Raw genomic sequence first — 17,806 nt, 5'->3', positions numbered from 1 at the left:
GCTTCCCATGCAAAACATTGTTTTTGTCCCTTGTGTGGATTCTCCTGTGTATAATGTGACCATTGCCTCTCAAACCTTTTTTCCAGCCAAAATATTGTCTGTAAATTTCCATTCTGATTACAAAAAACAAGTTTTATTGCTCCTTCCCAGGGATGTGAAAGCCCACACTTCAGAATTAGGAGATACAACGAATCTCATATTTGTGACAAAACAGTATAGGTAGGAAACACCCTAAAGAGGTAAGGATGAAAAGATGTACTTTACTGTCATTTATAAACAACTGCCTCCAACATTAAGAGTTTTGAGCTTTATTATATTGAAACCAAGGGACAGGTAGGGTAACATTCAAGCAGAGCCATTACATACAAAAGCAGTAAGCCTAGCCAGGAATTGGAAGTGCACTGGGAACTTTTCAAAGGCTCTGACTCAGGCTGTTGTGGTCAAAGAAGTAAAAGCAGTCTGTGTGTCTATGAGACCTGGGGACAAAAATAGGGAAGCAGCAGAACATTAGGAACATTAGGTTGGCCAAGCGCATCAGAGCCACATCCTGCAAAACACACTAGTTCTGGTTTTATAAGGCAACACTTAATTTTAGTCCGTGGATAGCCCGTTTGGTTTTTTTTTTTTTTTTTTTTGCCAGTCCTGGGCCTTGGACTCAGGGCCTGAGCACTGTACCTGGCTTCCTTTTGCTCAAGGCTAGCACTCTGCCACTTGAGCCACAGCGCCACTTCTGGCCGTTTTCTGTATATGTGATGCTGGGGAATCGAACCTAGGGCCTCATGTTTACGAGGCAAGCTCTCTTGCCACTAGGCCATATCCCCAGCCCCAGCCCGTTTGTTTTGTTGTTTTTCTTTTGCCAGCACTAGGGCTTCACTGCTTTACTGCAATCTTAAAGAATGCCCAGTTAGGGATTTTGTGTGGACTCTTGCTAGGCATAGAAATGGAAAAGCTGGGGTGGGGAAGGACCTTTGAATTTTAGTGACCACTATCCAATATGGATTTTTTTCATTCTCTTCTTGTTGCAAAGGTAGCAAAACACACACACTTTAGCACTTTGGTATTTGTCCCTTTCTTAGCAATCACTAGGGGAAATTTTTACTTTCAATTTCTTTTAATACTAAGAGGGCCAGGAGGAGAGGAGACCCAGAGGCAGCAAACCATCGAGAGTGCTGCTAATGAGACAGCTAGAGAGGCTGGAAGTGGCATCCCGCCCCGCCCTACGGGAGGTTTGCGACTTCGGGGCACTTCTGTGGAGTGTTTCCGGTGTGTGAGCCTGTAGATCTCCTCCGGTTGCTCCCCTCCTTTCAGTGATGCGGTTCTTTTGTTCCGGGGTCAGAGTGCATTTGCGGTGTGGGCGTGTGGAACGCTTTCCTCCTCGGTCCCTGCGCTCTCCCTGTCGGCCCCAGCCAGAGGACCCCAGACAACCTCGGAGAGAGAGGCGCTGCAGTCCAGGCCCGTGGCCTGGCCAGGAATCCCGGGAGTCCCGGGGTCGTTTCCGGGCGTCTGGGGCCGTCACTCAGTTGCTGGTGGGACTCATGGGTCACACAGACGAACTTTGAACATGGGAGCGGTTGTATTTTTGTCCTTCCTGGCGACCAGGTTAGTTCCAGGGTCTTTCATTGATTCTGTTGTCCCGGGACAAGATTCACAATTTCGAAGTCGGGTTGCTTGTTTGATTTCCTGTATGATTTTTGAACAGTGCTCCTTGTATCTTCTTTTATTGGCTTTGTAAAACGGAGATAATAACGTCACTTTAAAACACTGGGGTTTTGAGAGAATTAAATGTGTAAGTTGCTTAAAATGTTACCGAGTACAGTAAACACAGCTGATGATTTGCTCTTTTTAAAAAAATTTTTAAACTGTGCCAGCATATTATCTTCAAAGAGTAGGCTTGACAACTGGATAATGTAGTTTTTGACCTATTTTAGTGTTATTCACCCAGTTCTTTCAATGAATTTCTCTATTTCAGAAGGGGGAAAAAACCCGATATTGTAAAGAGCAGCCTAACCCATAGTGTCTTGTGATGTTCAAATTCACAATGGTCTTCAACGGTGTAAAGATACTTTATCTTTGGCTTGAGACTTAAGGGAGGTAGAGATGTTTCCAACAATGTGGGAAGAACTGCCCCCACTATGTGCTGAGGATTTACAAGTTTGTTAAGTCTCTCAGTTAGGCCATACATATTAGGTATATGATATGAGTCTGTTATATGGAGGTCAGATCTGGCCAGCACCATATTGGCCACGTGGCAAGCTGTACTATCCAGTATCTTGTCTTGATGTGTGTGCCTGGATTACAACAGGAAGGGAAGTTCCACCCCAAGGTAATGGGTGTTACCGGGGTGGGTACATGGCCTCCTATAGGTTACTGAACCTCTCAGTCAAGTGCTTGGGACTGGGAGTTTCCTGTTACCCAGCCCCCTGACCCTACCCTATTTAGGGTCAGGCCAGCTCAGGCGCCATTATGCGATGCCTTCTGTTTGCATCTGTTGTCTCTCAACTCCATGACGTCTAAGTCACCATGCCATGAGAGCTGATTTGGATTGTTGATACTTAGAAGTCTTCTGGAAGTAAGTCTCTGTGCCACTCTCCTATTTTGTGTTATATGTGTTTCTGAAACCTGGGAAAGTCCATCTTGAACTTCCCCAATAAATCCATCTTTTCTTTTTTTGCCCGTCCTGGGGCTTGGACTCAGGGCTTGAGCTAGCACTCTGCCACTTCAGCCACAGTGCCACTTCTGGCTGTATTCTATATATGTGGTGCTGGGGAATTGAACCTAGGGCTTCATGTATACGAGGCAAGCACTCTTGCCAGTTGGCCATATTCTCAGCCCCTAAATCCATCTCTTTTGCTAGAGACTGTGTCTGAGTGGTTGACTCTTGGAGGGATGAGGAATCCCTTCCCTGAAACCCCATAACAAGACTATTCTACCTCCCCTACACTCCACTGTAACAATATTCTGTCATTTTCTTTTTTAAATTACTAACGTTGCCTGCTTGCTATTGACTCATGCCTGTTAGCCTAGCTACTCAGGAGGCTGAGATCAGCGAATCACCATTCAAACACAGCCTGAGCAGGAAAGTCCATGAAACTCTTTTTCTCCAAGTCTCCACCAGAAAACTGGAAGTGGAGCTGTGACTAAAAGTGGTAGAGTACTAATTTTAAGCAAAAGAAGCTGACAGTGCCAAAGCCCTGAGTTCAAGTCCTGTAACCCCTAAAAAAAGAAAAAATAGTAACTTACTTCTGCACATGAGCTTTCCTATTACCTTCAATTTATTTACGTATTTGAGACTATTTCTTGTTAGTCGGGTCTCCTGATCCCATCATTCCTTACCCCGCTCAGTCAGGCTAGGATCCAAATATGACTGGTGGTGTAACCTGAATGGAGTGTGGAATGCAGTGGGGTAGGATATATTAGCTTGTTCTCTTTTGAGTTTTTTGTTATTAAAAGGTGATGTACAGAAGGGATACAATAACATAGGTAAATAGCATTGCTTTTCCTTCTATAGCTTCCCTCCAGCATACGTGAACACCTTCCTTACTCCCTCTTGGGCTTCTGATTTGCTCTGGGCTAGGCTATGGTCATTTTTCTCATTTTCCATGACCCTACATACATGCTTCATACCACGTTGTGTACGATGGAAATAAAGTAGGAATTTGTTTGATTTTTTTAATTGTTTTTGGGAAATTCAAACAAATGTAGATAAAGAAACTACAGTCAATCAAAATCATTTGTCCATAACTCAGCCTCAAAACCATCATCTTGTCAAAAGCCAGCCAGGTCAGGAAAGTCCTTGAGATTTTATCTTCAATTAACCACAAAAAACTGGAAGTGGCACTGTGACTCAAGTCGTAAGAGTTCTAGCCTTGAGCAGAAGAGCACAGCGACAGTGCCCTCACCGAGAGTTCAAGCTCAACAACTAAGAGATACAAAAACAAAACAAAACATTGTCTTTTGCTCAAGAATATCCCTTTTCTGTCCTTGTCCCTACTCTCTCCCCCTCTCTTTCTCTCTCTCTCTCTCCTTTCTCTCACCCCTGTCCCATACCTCTAGTCAGTTTGGGGCACATGAAACTGAATTTGCAAGATTTCCAGGTAGAACTCCCTGGGAAGCAGCTCAGAACAGGGACCAAGAATGTTTAGCTTAGAAAAAAGGGGCTAAAGTATTACAAGTGATTCCAAGATGTAGAAAGAGGAAAACGTCAAGATAATTCCATTGCCCCACTCTTCCGTAAACCAAGAAAGGCCAATGGATTAGACACTTAGCTGAAGTTAATATAGTACTTACTATATGTTAGGCACTGGAGAGTGAGGTCCTTCAATACAAGGAAGAAGACAGGCATCATGGGACTGGTTACCCGAAAACACAATAACTGAAAGAAGCATATCTGGGTACTTCTGCCAGGGTAGGATTCATGACCATTTTTGTGGTGGGCAGTCTAGGATGTGTTGAAGGTACAGTGGGGGTAAAAACTGGCCTGAGCCCAGAGGGATGTTTTTCCAGGAAGTTGGCCCTTAGGAGAGTCGCAGATTGAAGGGGTGGCAATGGCCTTAGGCAGCCCCTGAGTTTAGAAGACCAGGCAGGTTCAGCCAATCACTGAGATCCTTTCTGGAGAGTTCAGGAACAAGCCTAGATCTTCACTCTCAGTTTCTATGTCCATTAATCAAGGCAGTAGGGGTGACAAGACCCTGTCATGGCCACCATTGGGAAGTTATACAGAGGATCAGGTTTGGGGTGGTACAGAAAGTGAAGCCAGAGAGGCAGTTGAACATAGGGAAGAAAACTCCACAAATGTTCTGTGATGGAATCATCAGAGAATCCTGGATATGAGGAGAGGCAGCTGTTTGCAAGCTTAGAAGCTAACTGACTTATTTCTGTATTTCAGAGATCTGTTGCCGACATACATTGTGCCACTAAAGTAACTGCCCAATACTGCTTTCATTGAAGATGGCTAGAGAGTCGAAGGCCAGCACAGCCCTGGACAACCAAACTACAGAGGATCACATGGGACTGCAGATCAAAAAGGTGGACAAAGAGGCCTCCTCCTTTGCAAAGAAGGTCCACTTGCCAGGCAGCGGTGCCCAGGGTCTTGAGCATTGTCGCCAGCGCTTCCGTGCTTTCTGCTACCCTGAGACTGCAGGCCCTGGACAGGCGCTGAGCCAGCTGCGGGAGCTCTGCAGACAGTGGCTGCGGCCGGACCTGCGCAGCAAGGAGCAGATCCTCGAACTGCTGGTGTTAGAGCAGTTTCTCACCATTCTGCCGGGGGACCTGCAGGGCTGGGTGCGGGAGCAGCGCCCAGAGAGTGGGGCAGAGGTGGTGGTGCTGCTGGAGTATTTGGAGAGTCAGCTGGATGAGCCGATGCCACAGGTAGTAAGAACAGGTTTAGTATCTGTGCACCCTACCCTGTACTCTCCCAGCGAGGGACGTGCCTTTCAAGCCTGGGAGTTCTCAGTTTCTTTTTACCATGAACCTCTTTGGCAGTAAGGCAAAAATACCATGACCTGGTTTCTCAGAAATTTTTTTTTTATCTTGTCCTCATTTTTTTAAATTAAATTTTCTTGACAAGGTGATGTACAGAGGGGGTACAGTTACACAATAAGGTAGTGAGTACATTTCCCATCATATTTGTTACACCCTCTCTTTTTTCTTTCCCTTCCTTAGTTCAGGTATGCATATAAACAATATCCAGTTCAGAACAGGAATTCTAAATACATAAAGGAAAAATACCAAAACATTGCATAATAACTCAGACATGCTGAAACACAGTTAGCAAAATAGTGAACTAATTTGTGAATGGGATAGACAAAATAGCTTAATGACAAGGTTAAAAACAGGGGATCCGGGTTGGAAGTTGGCTCAGTTGGTAGAGCTCCAGGCATTGAGTGAAAACAGCAAGTACCACGTTCCATTCCCATTCTCAGAAACCCCCCCAAAACTTGGTCATTTGAAAGTGATGGTTAGCAATTTAGTTTTAAGATACTATCTTGCAACGTGGTCACTGCTTTGGCCGCTTTTGTTTGTTGCTTACATTAATGATCCACCAGTCTCTTAGAAACTAATAAAAGTGAAGTCAGTCTTCTATTCAACATTATAGACCACCAGTTTTGAAACTGGTAGAAATTGGTTTTAGCTCCTTCTTCAGCCTGTGTTATGAGACTGTTTTCTCTTTGCATGGCGCAGAGTCTTTGTGCACATTCTCCTCACAGGACTGGGAGCAAGGAAACTAAGTTTCTTGACATGGATTTATTTCACAGAACTCTATTGTAACAATATGCTAAGTCTCAGTGTATCCATAAATTGTAGTGTTCTTGGAAGTAGTGCCAGGTCATGGAAAGTGTTACAGACATGTGTGATGAGTAAATGAAAAGAAAAATGATTAACTTCTAGGTCCCAGATGGTGATCAAGAGCAAGAACTGCTCTGTTCCAAAGTGGTCCCATTTGCAACTGCCCAGGGCTCACAAAATAGCCAGTTGCAGCCTATGAACTCTCTACTTAAGAATGAATCTTTGGAATCCCAATCCTTACAAGACAGAGGTGAGTGAGTGTTGTCTTCTAGGTTGTATATTTTCTCTCTGTGTCTCTCTCTTATTGGTGGTTTAGGGATCAAGTATTTGGGAAATGAGTCAACTGTATGTAAACTTGTTTTTGCAGAACTTTTCCCAGATTTTAAGCTTGTATTCCACAGGCAAGAAGGCTGGAAGCTAGTGTAGGTCTCATGCCCAGATTCTTTCCTTCTTAGACTTCTACCAAGGCTGTGGAGAAGAACCAATGATCTCTGCCAGACTCATTCCAGAGTCCCAGGTGAGCTGGAGGCCCATTGCCTTTCTACTGCCTTTTTCCACTGTTGTACTTCCTGCAGAGTTCCTCTATCCCCATTTCACCTTTGACCCCCAGCTAAGCCCCTCTACATGAGTCCTAAATGGGATGTGAATTTTCTTATCTAGCCCAAGGGTGCCTATCACTGTCTGCTTAAGAGGCTTGTCAAGCTTCATTGCTGTCTTGAGGAGTTGTTGGTGCCTGTCAGCTCTTCCTTCGTCCGTCTCTTTAGTCAACTATTTCTGTTCCTTTAGGGATTGCTGAAAATGGAAAATGCCATGACCCTGTCCCCTGCATGGGTTCACCAGGATTCATCTCAGATGAACCCCTACAGAGATGAAAGGCAGAATTGTGGCAGCCAGGTCTCCCTGGGTAAGACCAACGGGCACTGATTTCTCCTAGGGTTTCTTGGCATCCCCTGTATATTATAACGTACTAGCCCTGTGAGATCCTTAGAATAGATTGAGTTCATGATGTTTGGATTCTAAACCACATTTGTGACTTTCCAAACCACTGACTAGCTCCATGTCACTTGTGATCTTGCTTTCCTGACTTGCCAACCTTCTAGGCAAGGTGAGTGGGATGAATTAGGTTCAGCTGGACTCTTTAATATTGTTCCCTTCATGAGGAATGCTCAATAAATGCTGGTCTTACCTCCCATTTTGTTTTAGTTTTTGCTTTCTTTTTTGCATGTGCCAGTTCTGGGTCTTTTGAGTCTTTTAACTCAGGGCTAGCGCTTTCCTTTGTGAGCCAGTGCTGCACTCCCAGCTTTTCTTGAGTATTATGAGTGGTAAAGAGTCACAGACTTTCTTGCCTAGGCTGGATATGAACTGTGAACCTCAGATCTCAGCCTCCTGAGTAGTGTAGGCATGAGTTACTGGTGTGGAGTTCTTATCTACCATTTTGATTAAGGCCATGAGTTCAATTCTCAGCACTGAAAAAGAATAATAAAGTTGATTATAGAGGCTTAAGCCTGTAATCTTATCTTCTTGAGAGGCTAGATAAGGGCTGTAATTTTATGCCAGCCCAGGGAAAAACGTTCACAAGACTCCATGTTAATGAAGAAAAAGCCAGCTGTACTGAGTTGTGTGTACCTATCATCCCAACAACATGGGAAGTGTACATAAAAGAATTATGATCTAGGTTGCCCCTGGGAAAAAGCAAGAGCTTATTAAATAATAACATCAGGAACAGCTAGACATATGGCTCAAGTGGTAGAGTGCCTGCTTAAGCAAGGGCAAGCTCCTGAGTTCAAACCCGAGAGTTCCTGGCCCACATTAAAAAAATATATATATTCCTCTCGTCCCCCTCCTTCTTATACTTAGGTTTGACTGAAGACAAAGTTGAGGGAACTCTTTTGGAAATGGTGATACATGGAGTCACAGAGTGTGAGTGATAAGAATCTTAGACATTGCCTGCAGACCCTGACTTGAGAGGTGAAGGTGCAGAGACATAGAAATGGTCCCAGAGTCGTTAGTGCCACAGCACAGGCTCCAGCTTCAGTTTCTCAGGACCACAGTTTTGTTTACAGCCCTTGACTCTTCCTAGGGTACAATCCAAGATAATCCCGTTACTCACCAATTTCTGTGTCTCTGATTCTTCCTAAATCCTTTTACTTGTCCTGTTTACTAGCACTTGCTGTGCTTAGTCTTTTTTGTCAAATCCTTGGTATATGTCCCCATCTCACTATTACTAGACCTCTCAGATCAGTCCCCTATACCTATCCAAACCAGGTATGCCTAGCACAGTCCTTGGTTCTCACTGGCTTTCCAGCTTTCCCTTGTGTGCCAGTTGTATGTTTCTTCTGATGGGCCAGTTCCCACTCTCAGGTCTCTCCAGGATTCCCGGAATCCCTCTTCTCATCCTCATCCCTGCACTGAAATCCTTGCCCTTGGTATGCCGAGACCTCTGGAATTCTTGCTTCCTTGTTCATCTCACTGCTGCTTGCCCTGCAGGATATAACTGATGTCACTGACATTTGTGGTTTCAGGTCAGGAAATGCAGGTAAAGACCAGTGATGTGACTGCAGGTGAAAAACCTTCAGAAGAAGAGCCTGGACCCCTGGGTGAGGAAATGCAGATAAAGATCAGTAATGTGACTGCATGTGAAAAACCTTCAGAAGAAGAGCCTGGACCCCTGCATGAGGACATTGCCCAGACTTCTGTATGCGAGCAGGAGAGCATATTACAAAGAACACAGGAAAGTGCCACAGAGAATAGGCAGCACGTTTGCCATAAATGTGGAAAGAGATTATCTCAGAGTGCAGACCTGAATGACAAGAGAAGCCACACTGGAGAAAATCGCAACCAGTGTGAGGAGTGCGGAAAAGCCTTCAGTATGAGCTCCGTCCACATCACTCCTCAGCGAGTTCACACTGGTGAGAGGCGGTATGTGTGTAACGAATGCGGCAGGGCCTTCGGTCATAAGTCTGTCCTTATCAAACACCAGAGAACCCACACTGGGGAGAGGCCCTATGAGTGTGACAACTGCGGGAAAACCTTTACCCGGAGCTATAGCCTCATTGACCATCACAAAATTCACACTGGGGAGAAGCCGTACCCATGTGTCATGTGTGGCAAAGCCTTTAGGCGTCGTACACATCTCCGGAGACATCAGAGGGTCCATACTGGGGCTAAAAATTTTCGAGAGCCTGACTAGGAATGTCAGGGCAGAATGGAGAGCCAACGGGGAAATATTGCGAATCCAGTATCTTACAAATGTAATGTGTGTGAGAGAAGTTTCTCTCAGAATACAGGCCTTATTGAACATCAAAGTCCACATTGGTGAGAAACCCTACCAGTATGACACATGTGGATAAGGGTTTACTCGAACACGTAAGCTGGATTATCACCAGAGAAGCCACATCGGGAAAGGACTTCTGTCACAGTGACCTGTGCAATACATGAAAAGAAGTAGAAACAGACGTTTCAGAAACATGTATGTTGCCCATTTTTGCTCAATGATTCTGCATAGCAAATTGCACAAAACCTGTGTAATTTCGTACTTCCCTCAGGAAAATGCATTCACACTAAATATATAAAACAAGTATTACTTTTGGTTTCAGACTCTTAATATTAATTTGCAGTCATGGTCTTCAAATTATTTGACTCCAAAAATCATGTGTGGGGCTGGGCATGTTGCTTGGATAGTTCATTGCCTATCAAAGGTTTATGTGTTAATAGTTCCTTAATTATTCACACTGAGAACTTCATCCTTCAACGTAATTTCTCAGGCTATCTGGTTTAAACACACTGTATTTGTCCTCGTCTAGCTCATGATGAATAGATATATAGAGGTACATATTCAGTTTTTTGTAATTGTTATTGTTTTTGTTTTTTTGTTTTTTTGTTTTTGCTGGTCATCTGGCTTGAGTTGTCTCTAAGCTTCTTTTGCTCAAGGCCAGCATTTTACTGCTTGAGCCACAGTGCCCCTTCCAGCTTTGTTCAGTAGTTTATTGGAAATAATTCTCACAGGGTCTCTTACACAGGCTGGCTTCAAACCACGATTCTCAGATCTCAGCCTCCTGTAGCTAGGATTGCAGGCATAAGCCACTGATGCCCAGCTCGAATGAATATTTTTTAAAAGGCTAATAGTTCATCTTTGCCGATTTTCTGTCCAGCAGTTCTACTGATTACTAGTGACAGTTCAAGGTCTTCTAAAACACTATTCAAAAGACCATAATCTCCAGACTTTCTTTTAATCCAAGAAACATTAACAAATAAAAAAAATCTCGTTACATAAAGTCTGAGAATCTTCACTTGAAAGTGAAAAGAAAAAGCAGACTCCAACACCAAGAATACAGATACTGGAATTATTTTACAAGGATTTTAAAGCAATCATAAAAATTCTTCAGTGAATTTTGGGGGGGAAATCTTGAAACAAAAGTACCAAAAAGAAAAGGCAGAGTTTCAATGAAAATAGAGAATATAGTTAAAATTTTAGAAGTGAGAAACAGCTGAAACAACCCTAGGTAAATTTAACTTCAGCATTATTGAATGACAGGTTTTTCTAGCAGTCAATGTATGTCTCTACTGACACTGCATGACAGGAGGCCAAAAAAGTCAAAATTGCCAAGGAAATTCTTCTGGGTTTTATCTGGGTCCCTATCTGCTGCCTTCTCACCAACTTTCAGAATTTTGTTTTCCATGCAATCTAAGGTTTTAGCTATAGTTAGCAGGAATTTCTGTATCTGGTGAATATTGTTATGAACTGGATATCCATTATACGTTCATGTTTCCAATAACAATACCTGGCCCAAAAATATTTGTTGAGTTATTGGACCACAAACTAATATGGTATAGTTGCTAAAATGAGTTACTGTAGTGTGCTGATAGGTTTTATAGTAGTCATATTCTAAGATAAGAGTGACTAAATTTGACTGTTTTCATTCAACTGATAAAAACTAAATCAGCTTCTATATCATAAAATTTCATTAGGGCACAAAATTGCCAATATAGGCTGCTGAGAGAAAGTATTCCTAGGTGAAAATTCTCCTATTTCTAAAGACAATTTATACCTAAAGGACATTCTTCTGTGGATAAAATTCAAACCAGTGTTCTTGACAATCAGAATAGTAATTATAGTTGAAATACAAAAACACCTTCGAATATCGGAAATTGGGCTAGGGCATTACTCTGAATCTTCACTGTTACCTTCATTATAGTAACTCAGTAGTAGTGATTCCAATTAGAAAATGAACTGACCATTAACTCAATGTAAATATATATGTATATATACATTTATATACATACACACATATGCATATGCACCCAGCGCTAAAGCCAAAAGTTAAAAAAAAAAAAAAACTGCAGGAAAATGAGACCAACTGGAAATATACCTATAGCGCAAATAGGTGGTATTGGATCTGCTGCTTCAAAGGCTGGCACAAAATTTTATGAATTGAGCAGTTTAGACACGTGAATAATTTGATATGTTTTTAAAGCTGAAAGGGGAGGAACAAATCCCAAACAGAGAGTTGGCTTCTTGTGAGGCCATTAACTTCTCAGACTTGAGAAAAAGGACAGGAAACAGGTGAGATTATTAGCCTAAAGAGCTGGGCTGGGAGTGGAAACTCACATTGTTGACATGTGTTCATGTTAGGAAAACGTGGATCTAAACCTCAACAAAAAGAAAAATGTATTCCTTTATTTAGTGCTAGGGCTTGACCCCAGGACCTCACTCTGCTGTTTACCACCAAGCTACCTGTCAGCCTGTACAATAGAAGCATGTTGAAGTTTAAGAAAAGAATGAAATTTTAATTAAGCTAATGAAGACTGAGCTAAACTCTACTAAATAAGATAACATAACAGAGTAGGAGACTAGGAACCTGCATGACTGTTGGGTATATTCAACATCAGGTAAATGAAACTGACTCACAGGGCCTACAAGAATAAAAATAAAGGCGGGCAGGCACCTTTACAGGCTCATACCTATAATCCTAGTTACTCAGGAGGCTGAGATATGAGAACTGCAATTCAGAGTAAGAAAGTCTTTGAGACTCTTATATCCAGTTAATCACCAAAAACCGGAATGAAGCTGTTGATCAAAGTGGGAGAGAGCTAGCCTTGAGCAAAAAGGTTCATTCAGGGACAGTGCCCAGGCCCAGAGTTCAAAGGCTCACAATCAACAACAACAATAAAAAGGTAGGAATATTGAGTAAAACAGATGGACCTGGAAGTCTGAACCAAGTGCTGGCAGAAGTTAGGCTGAATAAAGCAGCTGAGAACTAACTCAGCTTAGACTGGCAGAGTGCAGCAGATATCCTCCTGAAGAGGCATGTCCATTGCAAGCTATGGCAAAAGTAGCATGGAATATCTACATCATAAGGAAGACAAAGGGAGGAGATATGCTCAGGATGCCCAGTTCCTTCAGTATTTTTGTTCAGTTGGCTTATTGTGTATTTTTATTTTCTTTTTTGCCAGTCCTTGGGCTTGAACTCAGTCCCTGGCTTCATTTTTCTCTACCACTTGAGCCACAGCAGCACTTCTGGCTTTTTCTGCTTCAGTGGTACTGCGGAATCAAACACAGGGCTTGTGCATGCTAGACAAGCCACATTCTACCACTGAGCCACATTCCCAGCCCTTGTATGTTTAATTAGGTCATGAGAAATAAATAATAGGTGGGGAGGCATCAGAAGTGTTATGATTAGCTGGAGTCAATCTTGTGGATGTGTAGGAATTGAGAAATCATAATCCCTCCGTCTCTAAGAAAAATGATGCTTCATATTTATCATACATGAAAGAATGAGACTCAGGAATTCTCGTGTGTGTGTGTGTGTGTGTGTGTGTGTGTGTGTGTGTGTGTGTGTGCTGGTTTTAGGCTTGAACTCAAGGCCTGGGCACTGTGTCTCTCTGAGCTTTTTTGTTCAAGGTTGGCACTGTACCAGTTAGCCACCGATGCACTTACAGTTTGAAAGTGGTTAATTGGAAATAAGAATGATACAGACTGTCGTACTCTGGATGACTTTGAACCGCGATCCTCAGATCTGAACCTCCTGAGTAACTAGGATTACAGGTGTGAAGCATTGGCAGCCACCAAGACTAAGGGTTTCTGTAGCATATGATTTGTTCTCTTTCCTTTCCCAGAGATCGTGCACCCCACCTACCTTGTAGTACTACTGAAAAGACAGTTTCAAATTTGAACCCTTTGAAGAATCGTCACCCTCCCTGTGACTCATGGGCCTGGATGCACATTGGATCCTTGCTATATGCAGCAGGAGACATTACTCAAAAAGGGAGGAAAAAAGACAAAGCTCGAGTGAGTGAACTGCTCCAAGGCCTTGCATTTTCTGATGACTCAGAGGGAGAGGAAGAAATTGAGCCTGAGTTGCAGCCTGTGCAGAAGAAGCTAAAAGTGTCAATGTCTCTGAGAAAAGTTGGACTCAAAGAGATCCAAAACCCAACTTTCCAAGTTGGTCAGCACTAGACTCTGGACTTTTGAACCTCAAGAGTGAAAAGTTGAATCCAGTACAACTCTTTGAATAATTTTTTGATGATGAAACATTCAACTTGATAGTCACTGAAACTAACAATTATGCTTCTCAGAGAAATGTCAACTTGGAAGTCACAGTCCAGGAGATGCGATGTGTGTTTGGCGTCCAGCTTTGTAGTGGCTTTGTGAGGCGCCCTAGAAGGGGAATGTATTGGGAAATTTCTGATACTGACCAGAACCTGGTGAGGGAGGCAGTTAGAAGGGATAGATTTTAATTGATTTTCTCATGTCTGCATTTTGCAGATAATAGCCACCTAGATCAGAAAGATAAGTTTTCAAAATTGAGGCCTCTCATAAAACAAATAAATAAAAATTTCCTCTTGTATTCTCCCCTAGAAGAATACTATTGCTTTGACAAATCTGTGTGAATGCTTTGATAGTGACCAATTTCTGAATGGAAAGCCTCTTCGAATTGGCTACAAAATTTGGTGTGGGACAACCACACAGGGTTATCTGGTTTGGTTTGAACCCTATCAAGAGGAATCAACTCTGGAGACAGACAAGGATCTTGACCTTGGGCTTGGTGGAAATCTAGTCATGAACTTTGCTGATGTTCTTTTAGAGAGAGGTCAGTATCCCTATCGTCTGTGTTTTGATAGCTTCTTTACCAGTGTCAAATTGATGTCAGCTTTTAAAAGGAAAGGAGTAAGGGCTACTGGATCAATTCGTGAGAACAGGACTGAAAAAATGTCCCCTTATGAATGCAGACAATATGAAAAAAAATGAAGAGGGGATACTTTGATTTCCAAGTGGAAGGAAGTGATGAGATAATTCTGTGTCCTTGACACTGTGATAGCATTATCAGTGTGTGCTCAAATGCTGTAGGCATAGAACCAGTCAGTGAGATAAGCTGTTTCGCTGATGGCAAAGCGATCTCTCAGGTAAGTCAACCATCTGTAGTGAAATTGTATGAGGAATGCAGAAAAGGTGTAGGTTAAATTGATCAAATTATTTTCAAGTACAGAGTAAGAAAGTACTGAGAAGCAAGAAATGGTATTCAGTTTTGGTGAGCTATATGTTTGATATAGCCATGAACAATGCATGGCAGCTGCATGGAATCTGTAACCCAGGCTCCTCTCTAGACCTCTTGGATTTTCAGAGTTGTGTTGCTCTTTTCTTCTTGGGACACAAGGTCAATATGTCTGATTAAGGCTGAAGAAAATGAACTAAGTACAGGGAATACAAGACACCACTATTAGATTGCAACCTGCCAAAGAATTCTGATGTAGACAGTGCAAATCTTACATAACCAGTATTTGGAAAGAAAAAATGGAGTTTCAAATAACACTAAAAACTACCTGCAAATACCGAACTCTCATAGTACCTTTCTATTTTTCATTTCATGTCAGATGTGACAAAACAAATTTGTTCAATTATTTTGTGCATTAAAAGAATGGTGTCCTTTTTCCTCTTGATTGTCTTTAGAAAATAGCATTTTAAAAGAATGGAGTCTTTTCTCCTCTTGATTTTCTTTAGAAAATAGCATTTTAAAATATTTGAAAATACTACAGTAACTATAGATTGAAACGGAGTCTATATTCCAAATCAGAGGTACTTGGTATACTAGGTGAGGATAATCTGCACCAAACAAAGTATAAAGACAGGTGCAGTTGCACCTTTACATAATGTTGAGGTGAATTGTGTGTCTTCTGACTGTGTAATTTGGCAACTAATGTGATGGAAATATGAAGCATATTAATACTAACAATAGAGTCATGATAGGAAGAACATATAACAGTTAACATAGTGCTCATGTTGATATTACCTAAGGAGATGAGTGAATGTACCATTCAGGTCTTAAGTTATTGATATATAACCCGAGGAGAAATATTTTGAAAAAGTGAAATGTGGCTCTTTAATGGTGGATCAATCGTGACAGTAAAAAGACAAATGGATTCATTTCTATAAATTCTTTGAACTTACCCAATCTTTAAAAAACATACACAGAGAGTTTGAAGTTATTGAGTATTCAGTATTAATCAAGTCTCTCCATACAAACTTATTTCCAGATAAGATTTTTTTTGTCCCTTGCAGAGAAATCATTAAGAAGCATGGAATGAGTGAAAGAATAAATAAGGAAGTAAAATGAAATAGAAATCATTAGAAATGACCAGAGAGATAGAGAATAAGGAGGCCAGTGGCCTCTCCATTGGGAGACACCAGCATCTAGTTTGCAAACAAGCTGTTCATCCCAAAGTGAAATGAATTTGTTAATCAAAGAATAGGTCATGTCAAAATCCTCTCTTCCACTATGGCTCCACTTAGGGTTCTGAGAGTCCACAGAATTAGTCCAGTTCAGCTACAGTGTGGATACTGAAATGCCTAATGAGGTGACAGTGATGACCAGAGGGTTTCCCACACTCATCACACTCATATGGTGTCTCTCCTGTGTGTTGTCTTTGATGTTTTTTAAAGAGTGTCTACCTACTAAAGCTCTTACTGCACTACTGCACTGATAGGATGTTGCAGACCCTGGAGTTCCAGGAGCTGGCAAGGTGGGAGCAAAGGTTCCACCACCATTGACTCCAACCCTCAGGGCTGCAAGTACTTGCCACTTTGTTTGGGGGGAGTGCTTCTTTCAGCTTCTGGGCTTGGGAGCTTATCTGAGGGAGCATGTTGGACAAAGACTGATTAAAAGAAAATAAGGAAGGATGAGGGCTGTCTGCACTTTTCAGTGCAGTGAGTCCCAAGACAACTTTATATAAGCATGTGACAAACATAGAATGTTAATATAGCTAAGGCTGTTGCTGAAATAAACAATTGTGCCATCAGCCTTCTCGCTGTCTTCATCAATCCCCCCTTGCCCCTCTTAAACGTTGTTCTGCTGCAGCTGGGCAGCGGTAATGGGGGTTTTCACCAGTGTGTATTGAAAGATCCCGAAACACCCCTGCTTTCTGACTGAAGGCTTTGCCATGCCCATTACAGAGGTAACACTTGTCTCCAGTGTGTATCCTCTGATGCTGGACAAGGTCTGAGCTAGGGCAGAAAGCCTTCCCTCATGCTTCCCATGCAGAACATTATTTTTGTTCCTTGTGTGGATTCTCCTGTGCATAATGAGACGATGCCTCTCAAATATTTTTTCCAGCCAAAATATTGTCTGTAAATTTCCATTCTGATTACAAAAAACAAGTATTATAACTCCTTCCCAGGGATCTTAAAGTCCATACTACAGAATTGGGAGATATAACGGATCGCACATTTGTGAAAAAACAATATAGTTATGCAATACCCTAAAGAGGTAAGGATGAAAAAATGTACTTTACTGTAATTTACAAACAACTGCCTCCAACATTAGGGTAAGAGTTTTAAACTTTATTATATTGAAAACCAAGGGACAGGTAGGGTAACATTCAAGCAGAGCCCTTACATTCAAAAGGGGTAAGCCTAGCAAGGAATGGGAAGTGCACAGGAAACTTTTCAAAGGCTCTGACTCGGCTGTTGTGGCCAAAGAAGTAAAAGCAGCCTGTGTGTCTACACCTGGGGACAAAATAGGGAAGCAGCAGAACATTAGGTTGGCCAAGAGCATGAGAGCCACATCCTGCAAAATACAGGAGTTCTGGTTTTATGAAGGCAACAGTTAACTTTTAGTCAGTGGATAGCCCTTTTGTTTTGTTGTTGTTTTTCTTTTGCCAGCACTAGGGCTTGACTGCTTTACTGCAATCTTAAAGAATGCCCAGTTAGGGATTTTGTGTGGAGTCAGCTACGCATTGAAATGGTAAAAGTTGGGGTGTGGAAGGATCTCTGAATTTCAGTGACCACTATCAAGTATGGATTTCTTTTCACTCTCTTGATTTTGCAAAGGTACCAAGGCACACACACTTTAGTACTTTGCTTTTTATCCCTTTCTTATCAATCACTAGGGGCAATTTTTACTTTTAATTTCTTTTAAAACTAAGAGGGCCAGGAGGAGAGGAGACCCAGAGGCAGCAAACCATCGAGAGTGCTGCCACAGACGCACCTAGAGAGACCGGAAGTGGCTCCCAGCCCCGCCCTGCGGGA

At 42.2% G+C, this 17,806-nt stretch overlaps 1 protein-coding gene and 2 pseudogenes across 1 annotated transcript in view; all 3 read left to right on the top strand.

The window, feature by feature from the left end:
- LOC125352849 (zinc finger protein with KRAB and SCAN domains 3-like) overlaps nucleotides 1–10,027 on the top strand; it is a 32,734-nt gene extending 22,707 nt beyond the window's left edge. The window contains 2 exon segments of the mRNA XM_048348245.1: nucleotides 5,376–5,380; nucleotides 10,000–10,027. The gene's annotated coding sequence lies outside the window, so the exon portion shown is untranslated.
- Nucleotides 4,578–10,030, top strand: LOC125352936 (annotated as a pseudogene).
- A 3,303-nt stretch (nucleotides 10,031–13,333) lies between these two features.
- On the top strand, nucleotides 13,334–14,957 carry LOC125352853 (annotated as a pseudogene).
- The last annotated feature ends 2,849 nt before the right edge of the window (nucleotides 14,958–17,806 follow it).

This window comes from Perognathus longimembris, chromosome 6 (assembly GCF_023159225.1).
Source record: "Perognathus longimembris pacificus isolate PPM17 chromosome 6, ASM2315922v1, whole genome shotgun sequence".
Classification (NCBI taxonomy): Eukaryota; Metazoa; Chordata; class Mammalia; order Rodentia; family Heteromyidae; genus Perognathus; species Perognathus longimembris.
This window is presented reverse-complemented; position numbering and strand designations above follow the sequence as displayed.